Source organism: Arachis ipaensis, chromosome B02, assembly GCF_000816755.2.
Source record: "Arachis ipaensis cultivar K30076 chromosome B02, Araip1.1, whole genome shotgun sequence".
Classification (NCBI taxonomy): Eukaryota; Viridiplantae; Streptophyta; class Magnoliopsida; order Fabales; family Fabaceae; genus Arachis; species Arachis ipaensis.
The window spans coordinates 37,475,969-37,485,874 of NC_029786.2; positions in this window are offsets into that span (position 1 = coordinate 37,475,969).

Below are 9,906 nucleotides of genomic sequence, written 5' to 3' on the forward strand. Positions count from 1 at the left end.
TTCGAAAACCATTATTTAATTTTCAAATCTTTTCAATTAATTAGCTTTTATTTTCGAATTACATGAATAAAATAAAAACAAAACAAAAATATTTTAATTTTAAAAATCTCATTCTTCTTTATTTTCAAATTAGTGTTACTTCTCCCCCCTCTATATTTTCGAATTCTTCTTATCTTCTTTCTATCTTCATTCTTCTTTCTTCTTCACATCTCACAAGGAGTCCTCTGTTCTTGAACATAGAGCTCCTATTATTCTTCTTTCTTGTTTTCTTTTTCTTGTTTATGACTAGAAATAGAGATAAAGAACCTCTCTTTAAACCTGAATATGAACCTGAGAAAACTCTAAGGAGGCGTTTACAACAAGATAAAGTACAACACTCCAAAAAAACCTCTCAAAAAATTTTGAACAAGAAGCTGAAGACATGGCAGACAATGGTAATAATGAAGGAGAGGCAAGAAAGATTCTTGGTGACTACACCATACCTATCTCTGACTTTTATGGCAGAAGTATCTCCATACATGCCATTGGAGCTAACAATTTTGAGCTTAACCCTCAGTTAGTCTCTCTTTTGCAACAGAATTACAAGTTCCATGGACTTTCACTGGAAGATCCACATTAATTTCTGTCTAAATTCTTGTAAATCTGTGACACTGTTAAGACCAATGGAGTATATCCTGAGGTCTACATACTTATGCTCTTTTCCTTTGCTATTAGAGATAGAGCTAAAATATGGTTGGATTCTCAACCTAAAGAAAGCTTAGACTCTTGGGAGAAGCTGGTCAATGCTTTCTTGGCCAAATTCTTTCCTCCTCAAAGAATGAGCAAAATTAGAGTGGAAGTTCAAACCTTCAGACAAAAAGAAGTTGAATCCTTCTATGAAGCTTGGAAAAGATACAAGCAACTGATCAGGAGATGTCCTCCTGACATGCTCTCAGAATGGTCTATCCTAGGCATATTCTATGATGGTCTGTCTGAGATGTCCAAAATATCATTGGACAACTCTACAGGTGGATCACTCTACTTGAAGAAAACACCTGCAGAAGCAAGAGAACTCACTGAGATGGTTACAAACAACCAATTCATGTACACTTTTGAGAGAAATCCTATGAACAATGGGGCAGCTCAGAAGAAAGGAGTTCTTGAAGTAGACACTCTGAATGTCATATTGGCTCAGAACAAGATCTTAACCCAGCAGGTCAATATGATCTCTCAGTATTTGACTGGAATGCAAGCTACAGCTGGTTGCACACAAGAAGCTTCCTCTGAAGTAGAAGCTTATGATCCTGACCAACCCATCATGGAGGAGGTGAATTACATAGGAGAACCCTATGAAAACACCTACAATCCCTCATGAAGGAACCATCCTAACCTTTCATGGAAGGATCAACAGAAGCCTCAGCAAGGCTTCAATAATAATCAAGGTGGAAGAACCCAGCATAGGTTCAACAACATGCCACCATTCCCATCTTCTCAAGGGAATATGGAGACTCCTAAGTAAAGCCTTTCTGACTTAGGAACTATAGTCTCCAACCTCTCTAAGACCACTCATAGTTTCATAACTGAAACAATGTCCTCCATAAAAAATTTGGAGGTACAAGTTGGTCAACTGAGTAAGAGAATCCCTGAGATTCCTCCTGACACTCTTCCTAGTAACATTGAAGTAAACCCAAGAGAAGAATGCAAGGCCATCACCATAGAGGTTGAGGCCGAATCTGGAGAAGCTGAGATGGCATTGAACGCCAGTGAGGAAGACCTCACTGGGTGTTCAATGCCCAAGCTGGCACAAGAGCTGGCATTGAATGCCCAGTGAGGACCCAAACAGGCATCAGAGCTGGCATTGAACGCCCAGTGAGGGCTCCCTCACTGGGCGTTCAACGCCCACAATGGCACTAGAACTGGCGTTGAACGCCAGGAAGGAGGTCCCTCCTGGGCGTTCAACGCCCAACTTGGCAAAAAAACTGGCATTGAACGCCAGTGAAGGGATGCATGATGGGGGTTCAATGCCCAAAGAACCACCAGAACTGGCATTGAACGCTAGTAATAGCATACTTACTGAGTGCTCAGCACCTACTGAACAAATTCCTATCCAAGAATTAAAGGAAGTCGAGGCTCATATAAAGACTATAGAGGTTACCTTGCATGCACTCCTGCAATGCATGAGTTCTTATGAATACTCATCCTCTGATGAGAATGAGGCCACTAGGGAAGAACAAGTTGCTCGGTACCTAGGAGCTCTCATGAAGCTGAATGCCAAGCTGTTTGGTACAAAGCATTTGGAGGAAGAACCTCCACTGCTTACCAAAGAACCATAGGTACCATGACCTTTGAGAAGGCTCTGTGTGACCTAGGGTTAGGTATAAACCTCATGCCACTCTCTATAATGGAGAAGTTGGGAATCTTTGAGGTACAAGCTACAAAACATCTCACTAGAGATGGTAGACAAATCAATGAAGACATTATATGGCTTAGTAGAGGATGTATTGGTGAAGGTTGAAAACCTTTACATCCCTGCAAACTTCCTAATCTTAGATACTGGGGAAGATGAGGATGAATCCATCATCCTTGGAAGACCTTTCCTAGCCACTGCCAATGCTATCATTGATGTAGCAAAGGGAGAACTGATTCTTCAACTAGGGGAGGATCACATCTTGTTCAAGATGCCTCACCCTAACTCTCCCTCTGAAAAAAGAGAGATAAATGTGCAACACTTAGTGTTCCAACCATCTCTTTCAGTGCAAAGCTTTACTGAGCCTCCAAACATCAATTCTAAGTTTGGTGTTGGACAGCCACGAACAAACACTAAGAACAAAGGTACTAAGAAGAAAGTACCTAAATGTTGGAGGGACAAAAAAGTCCCCACTGATGGCCTCTCACCTGGCATGAGAGTTGTCTTCACCAAAAAGCTAGTCATACCACATACAGTGAGTCGTGTCTTATCTCTAGAGCATGTGGAGCTCATCCATGAGAAGACAGGAAGAAAGTTCACTGTAAGGGGCAAAATTCTAAACCCATATCCATCTCCGTAAGGAGCTAACCGTCAAGCTAGTGACGTTAAAGAAGTGCTTGTTGGGAGGCAACCCAACCAAAGCTATTGTTTATGTTTTTCTTTGAATTTATTTTCTTTAAGTTATTTCTTTAGATTCATGATCATGTGCAGCAGTCGGTACAGAGACAGAAAGGTTCAGTAATGAAAACAAAACACTCTGGATGGAGTGTCTTGCTGGCGTTGAACGTCAGCCAGGGAGCACTGGCTGGTCGTTCAATGCCCAAATTGGCATACTTGCTGGCGTTGAACGCCAGCTAGGGAGCATAGCCTGGCCGTTCAACGCCCCAATTGGCAGTAAAGCTGGCGTTGAATGCTAGCCAAGAGCATAGTGCTGGGCATTCAACACCCATGTAGAGGGCAGGAAATCTGAATTCTCTAACCTCTCAGGACCAGTGAAAAAGGGATTCCCAATCCAAGCCCATTCAAGTAAGAAGGCTTGAACTCAAGCCCGTAGCTAGAGGATGGTTGGAATTCATCCAACGCTCTATCATCCCTACTAGCAATCGGTCAGAAGTGACCATTGACAGAGCCATCATGATTCATTGTATCATGATTGGGAGTGAGGTGGAAATACATGAGGTGATACCTCAAGAACTGTACAAGATAGCTAAGAAGCCTTCCACCCAACCAAGGTTGGCATTCCCTCACCTCATTTGTCACCTATGCAATTCAGCTGGAATTGTCATAGAAGGAGACATCTTCATTGAGGAGGACAAGCCCATCACTAAGACGAGGATGGAGCAAACTAGAGAGCATGCATGAAAGAGTAAAACCGTCGGCTAATATATTCTTCTCAATAAAAGAGAAATAACCTCGTTGCAAGTATAGTTCTCAACGAACGAGTAATTCTCAATCAAAGTTTGATATTTTTCAATAAAAACAATTAACCAAGAGTATTAAAACTCCCGGGTCATCTCCCTAGGAACTAATGCCAATGAGCACATAATTTTGGTTGTGGAAAGCAAGGGGACTTTTCAATAATAAAGGAAACAAATAAAGAGATAAAAGAACAAGACCCAAATTGCAATTAATAAAGTAATAAAGGAATAAAAGAACTATGTATGTAATATAAATAAGTAAGACTCAAAATTGATGGAAAAGTGGTTCAAAACATAAATGAAACCTTGACTTGGGATGAATTATGGAATCCCTTCCTTGTCATAACCACAACTATGATAATTATGATGGATTAATCTCACTAAGTCAACCCTTAACATCGAAGGATAGGTTAAGTGAGCATAATTGTTATTAATCCACAAATCCTAGCTACCTTACTAATTACCTTAGTAAGAAGCTAGCGTTAGTGGAAACAATAACAACCAACAACCCAAGAATTATCACTAAATGTTGGACATTATGACTCTAGTATTCCATAATTTTGTTTTCCCAAGCCAAGGGGTGAAAATTTACCCATAATCAAAACTGGTATTTCATCAAACACATAGAGGGCATAATCATAAATCATGGCAAAATTAGAAAAATGATGAAAACTATGAACCACAAAAGAACAAAATCAACAATGGTAATCCAATAAACATATAAAAACCATCAAACATCAATTTCATTAACCAAAACACAAAATTGCAAAACTATGTATATATTGATAAGAGAAATTAAAATATAAGAAAGTGTAGAACACGTAGTGTAATAAAAGAGGAATTAAAGAAATACTTGCAATGAAATTGCTAGGATCCAAAATCAAACTTGAACTATAAAATTCTACAAAACCCTAATTAAACCTAAGAGAAATCCTAAGGATAACTAACCTAAAAACTACCCCAAAAACTAACTAAGTGTATAGTATGAAGTATGGTAGTGTATGGTGTGATATGGTGTTGCTTCCCCCTTCATATATGCTCCAAAACCTTTAGAAATGGGCCAAAAATTCCCTTAAATCGTAAGCCACGTGACTTTTTAATGAAGTCACATGCTGGTACCTGTGCGTACGCATAGGTCTGTGCATACACACACATGCTGATTTTCCTCCTGTGCGTACGCACAGAAGTTGTGCATGGGCACAGTTGCTGATTTCCATTCTGTGCATGGGCACACGTGCTGATTTTTTACCCTTGTGCGTGGGCACAGAAGGTGTGCGTGGGCACAGGCTGAAATTCTTCTCTCCTCTGATTTTTTCATGTTTTCTCCCGATTCCATGATTCTCTTCCACTTTCATCAAGCCATTCCTACCTATTACACCTAAAATGACTTATCAAATTTATCAAGGCATCGAATAGAATGAAAGTGGAATAAAATTGATTAAATTAAGCACAAAATAGCATATTTTTACAATTAGGCACAATTTAGAGAGAAAACACAAAAGCATGCTATTTAGGTAAATAAATGTGGGTTTATATGATGAAATCCACTCAAATTAAACCAAAATGTATCGTCAAATAAGGATTCATCAATTCCCCCACACTTAAACAATAGCATGTTGACGATCAGATTATTTCTAGTAAAGAATTTTTATAAAAATAATCGCATTGTAAGTATAGTTCCTAAACCAACAGAGAATCCTTTGTACAAAAGTTTGGTTGTCACAAGTAACAAAACCCAATAAAATTTATAACCGAAGTATTTAAACCTCGGGTCGTCTTCTCAAGGAATTGCAGGGAGGTATGATTTATTATTGGTTATGGAAAAGTATCGTTGGGTTTTTGAAATAAGGAACAAGTAATTTAAATTGGCAAGAAATTAAATTAATAACTAGAAAAACTCTTGGCAAGGCATGAGAACTGGAAACCTTATCCTAGTTATCCTTTATCAGGTGTGATGAGAATTGTTTATTGCTCCCACTTAGTTAACCCTTACTAAATAAAGGAAAGTGGACCAATCAATTTGATCCTCAAGTCCTAGTCAACTCCTGTGGAAAGACTAGCTTTAGAGCGATCCAAATCAATCAGCAATTCCCAATTTTCAATCAACAGCTGAGTTTGACAACTCAAGTGTCACCAATTACTCAACCAAAGCTAAAAGGGGAAAATATAAATTATTTATATAATAAATAAAAGAAAGCAATCATAAATCTGAAATACCTCAATGTGTATTAAATAAGAAATCAATTCTAACATGGAGTTCATAAGACAAATTGAAAAGATAAATAACAATAAAGTAATAGAATAATTAAAAGTAGAAAGTAAATTAAAGGATCATTGAACCTGGAATGAAGAGAAGTAGCCTAATTATAATATAAATCCTAAATCCTAATCCTAATCTTAAATCCTAAGAGAGAGGAGAGAGCCTCTCTCTCTAAAAGCTACATCTAAAACCTAAAATTGTGAATATGAAAATTGTATCAATTGTTCCTCTTTGATTCCCTCATTCTCTGGCTTATATTCTATGTTTCTGGCTCGGATTTGGGCCGAAAAAAGGGCCCAAAAATTGTTGGGGCGACTTCTGCAATTTTCTGCACGTGGCGTCCGTCACGCGTGCGCGTGGGTCACGCGTTCGCGTGGTTTGGAGTTTTTCCTTGTCACGGGTACGCATCGATCACGCGTGCGCGTCAGTTGTGTTCTTCTCTTGGCACGCGTCTGCGTCATCCATGCATGCGCGTTGTTGCCATTTTGCGCTAGGCACGCGTCCGCGTCGTCCATGCGTACGCGTCGTTGCCTTTCTCTTCAAAACTCCATTTTTATGCTTTCCTTCCATTTTTGTATGTTTCCTTTCTATCTTCTAAGCCATTCCTGCCCTGTAATCCCTGAAATCACTTAACGCACATATCACGGCATCGAATGGTAATAAGAGAGGATTAATATTAGCAAATATAAGGCCAAAGAAGCATGTTTTCAATCATAGCACAAAATCAGGAAGGAAAATATAAAACCATGCAATTAGTATGAACAAGTGTATGAAAGATTGATAAAATCCACTCAATTGAGCACAAGATAAACCGTAAAATAGTGATTTATCAACCTCCCCATACTTAAACATTAGCATGTCCTCATGCTAAGCTCAAGAGAAGCTATAAGAGTGAAGAGGAATGGTAGAATGTATGAAATGCAACCTATCTGTATGAATGCAGCTATATGCAAAGTGCTTTTACCTACTTGGTTAAAAGTAAAAAAATCTTTTAAGAACAAATATGAACTGGATTTCACTAATTCAAATCACAAAATAAAGTTCAAGTAAACTTGCAAAAGAAAATAGCTCGTGAAAGTCGGGAACAAAGAATCGAGCATCGAACCCTCACTGGAAGTGTATGCACTCTAATCGCTCAGGTGTTTAAGGTTCGATTCTCTCAATTCTCTACTAACCTTGCTTTCTAAGGCTTGCTTTTCTTCTACCAATCAACACTAATTTAATGCACAGATACACATATCAAGAGGTCTTTTAAGGGTTGTAATGGGGTTAGGGTCAAGGTAGGATTGTATTTGGCCAAGTGGACTAAAATCTGAATCCTTAATTAACTTAAACTTTTTTCACCTAACTTAAGACAATCCATGTAATCACAATACAAAATCTAACTATCCATTAACCATGTTTTCCACATATTCATGCATCCTAATTTCAAGTACAGTACATATGCATTGCTTTCACCACTTACTTTGGGGCATTTTGTCCCCTTTTTACTTATTTGCTCTTTTTCTTTTCTTTTTCTCTCTTTTTTTTTTCCAACTTCTTTTTCTATTCTTTTATTTTTCTCAATGCATATGATTAAAGTATTGAATGCATAAACATGTCCTCAATATTCTTTTTCACATTTTCTCAAGAATATACAACACCCAATTCTCAAACCAATTGTTTTCAATCCCAATTTTAATGATGTGCTAAAGTAAAGAACAAAGGGGTATAATAGGCTCAAAATTGGTTTGCAAGGAATAATGAAGGGTTAAGGCCATATGGGTATGTAAGCTCAGTGAAACAAAGGCCTCAATCATATAAGTGCATGCATACATCAAACCATGGAAATATAGAATTAAGCAAGATAAAGATCACAATTTTAGAGAGAACAACACACACCAAAAATAAAATATTGGTTGGTAAAATGCAACCAATCAAATAAGCTCAAAATCTCACAGGTTTTGTGTGTTCGAGCTCTGAACCATGTTCCAGTATAATATTCCTTCAAACAAGTTTATCAAAAATTTTAAATCAAATTAGTGAAATGTTATAAAAATTTTCTTGAAAAATAAAGTATTATTTTAACCAAGTAGTGGTAGAATATGCACAAAATCAAACAAATATGCAATCAAACATGGAAATGCAATAATGAACAAACAAAGAAAATAAAACATTGGTATTTGAGAAGGAAATGACTAACCCACGGAGATCGGTATCGACCTCCCCACACTTAAAGATTACACCGTCCTCGGTGCATGCAGAGATGTATAAGTGGACAGGTTGCTCCAACTGATGCTTTTCTCCAAAGATCGTGCAGATGGACTTATTTGTTTCCCCATGTAAAAAGTTTTCTGTTTCCCTTCCTTGGTGGCCATCCTGAAAGAAGAGGAAAAAGAAGAAAAGTAACCCAGGAATAAAGAGAAGAAAATAAATAATGGGTGGGTTAATGCCAAATGATGAGAGTCTAAATTACATGGTAGCTACAACATGCAAGTGAAAAAACAGTAGAAGCACATGGCAAATCAAGAGTGCAAAAATTGCAACAATGGGGGAGAGAGTGTGGGTAATGCAAGAAAATATAAATTCATGTCAATGCAAAAGGAACACATGTATCATAAAAGATTGGCATTGACAGATAAATAACATCATCTAATAGTGTGAACAAGTCACTAAGCACCAAAATAATACCAAAAAAGATACAATAGTTGAAAAAAATTAACACCAATGGAAAAATAATAAATTTAGAAAAGAAAATAAATATATGCACAAAATTAAAATGCAATGAATGAAAGTATGCAAATAAATTAAATAAAATAGAATGAAAGTGAAGAGGGATGAGAGGTTAAAGGGATGAAGAAGAAGAAAGTAATAAAGGAGGAAGAAAGAATAAGAAAAGATAGAAGAAAGAAGAAAGAATGATAATAAAAAGATAAGTAGGATAGGAGAAGAAAAGATAGGAATTCTGGCGCTGATCTGGATAAACTGTGCGTCGCATGCGACGCGGGCACGTGGAGCATACGTTCACGTGGTTGGCACTATTTGCAAGTGACGCGGACGCGTGGGTCACGCGTTCGCATGAAGTGGATTGTGCCATTGGCGTGAGAGTAGCCTCGCGTACGCTCAACTCTCTGTTTCGTTCGCGTAATGCCAAAATTTAGGGTGACGCGTGTGCGTCGGTGATGCGCACGCGTGAAAGGCGTTTCTTTTAAAACTGATGCGGACGCGTGGAGCACGCGTTCGCGTGGAGTACGCGTTCGTGTGGAGCACGCGTTCGCGTGGTAGGACTTGTGCTTCTATCACGATTCCAGTCCCACTCCATCATAACTTGCTGCCATACACCCATTTACGTCGATGTTGCAGGGTCACGCGTTCGCGTGGGTGACGCGGTTGCGTGGGAGGCTCTTTTTCAAAATGACGCGGACGCATCATTGACGCGGTCGCATGGGCATGTTTGTGCCTAAGGCACGCCTCCAGCCACGCTTTTGCGTGACTCTCTGCTTCTTTTCTTCCATGTTTCGAATGCACCTATGACGCGGACGCGTCAGCGACCGTTACGCGTCGCGTGCATTTTTTTTATGCAGAATGCAGATGCAAATGCAGACTATATGCATGAATACTAAGAAAAATAGAATAGAATAAAACTAAGAATAAAACAAAATAAAATAAGACCAACACTGAAAAAAGAACGATCATACCATGGTGGGTTGTCTCCCACCTAGCACTTTTAGTTAAAGTCCTTAAGTTGGACATTTGGTGAGTCCCTTGTTATGGTGGCTTGTGCTTGAACTCATCCAGGAATC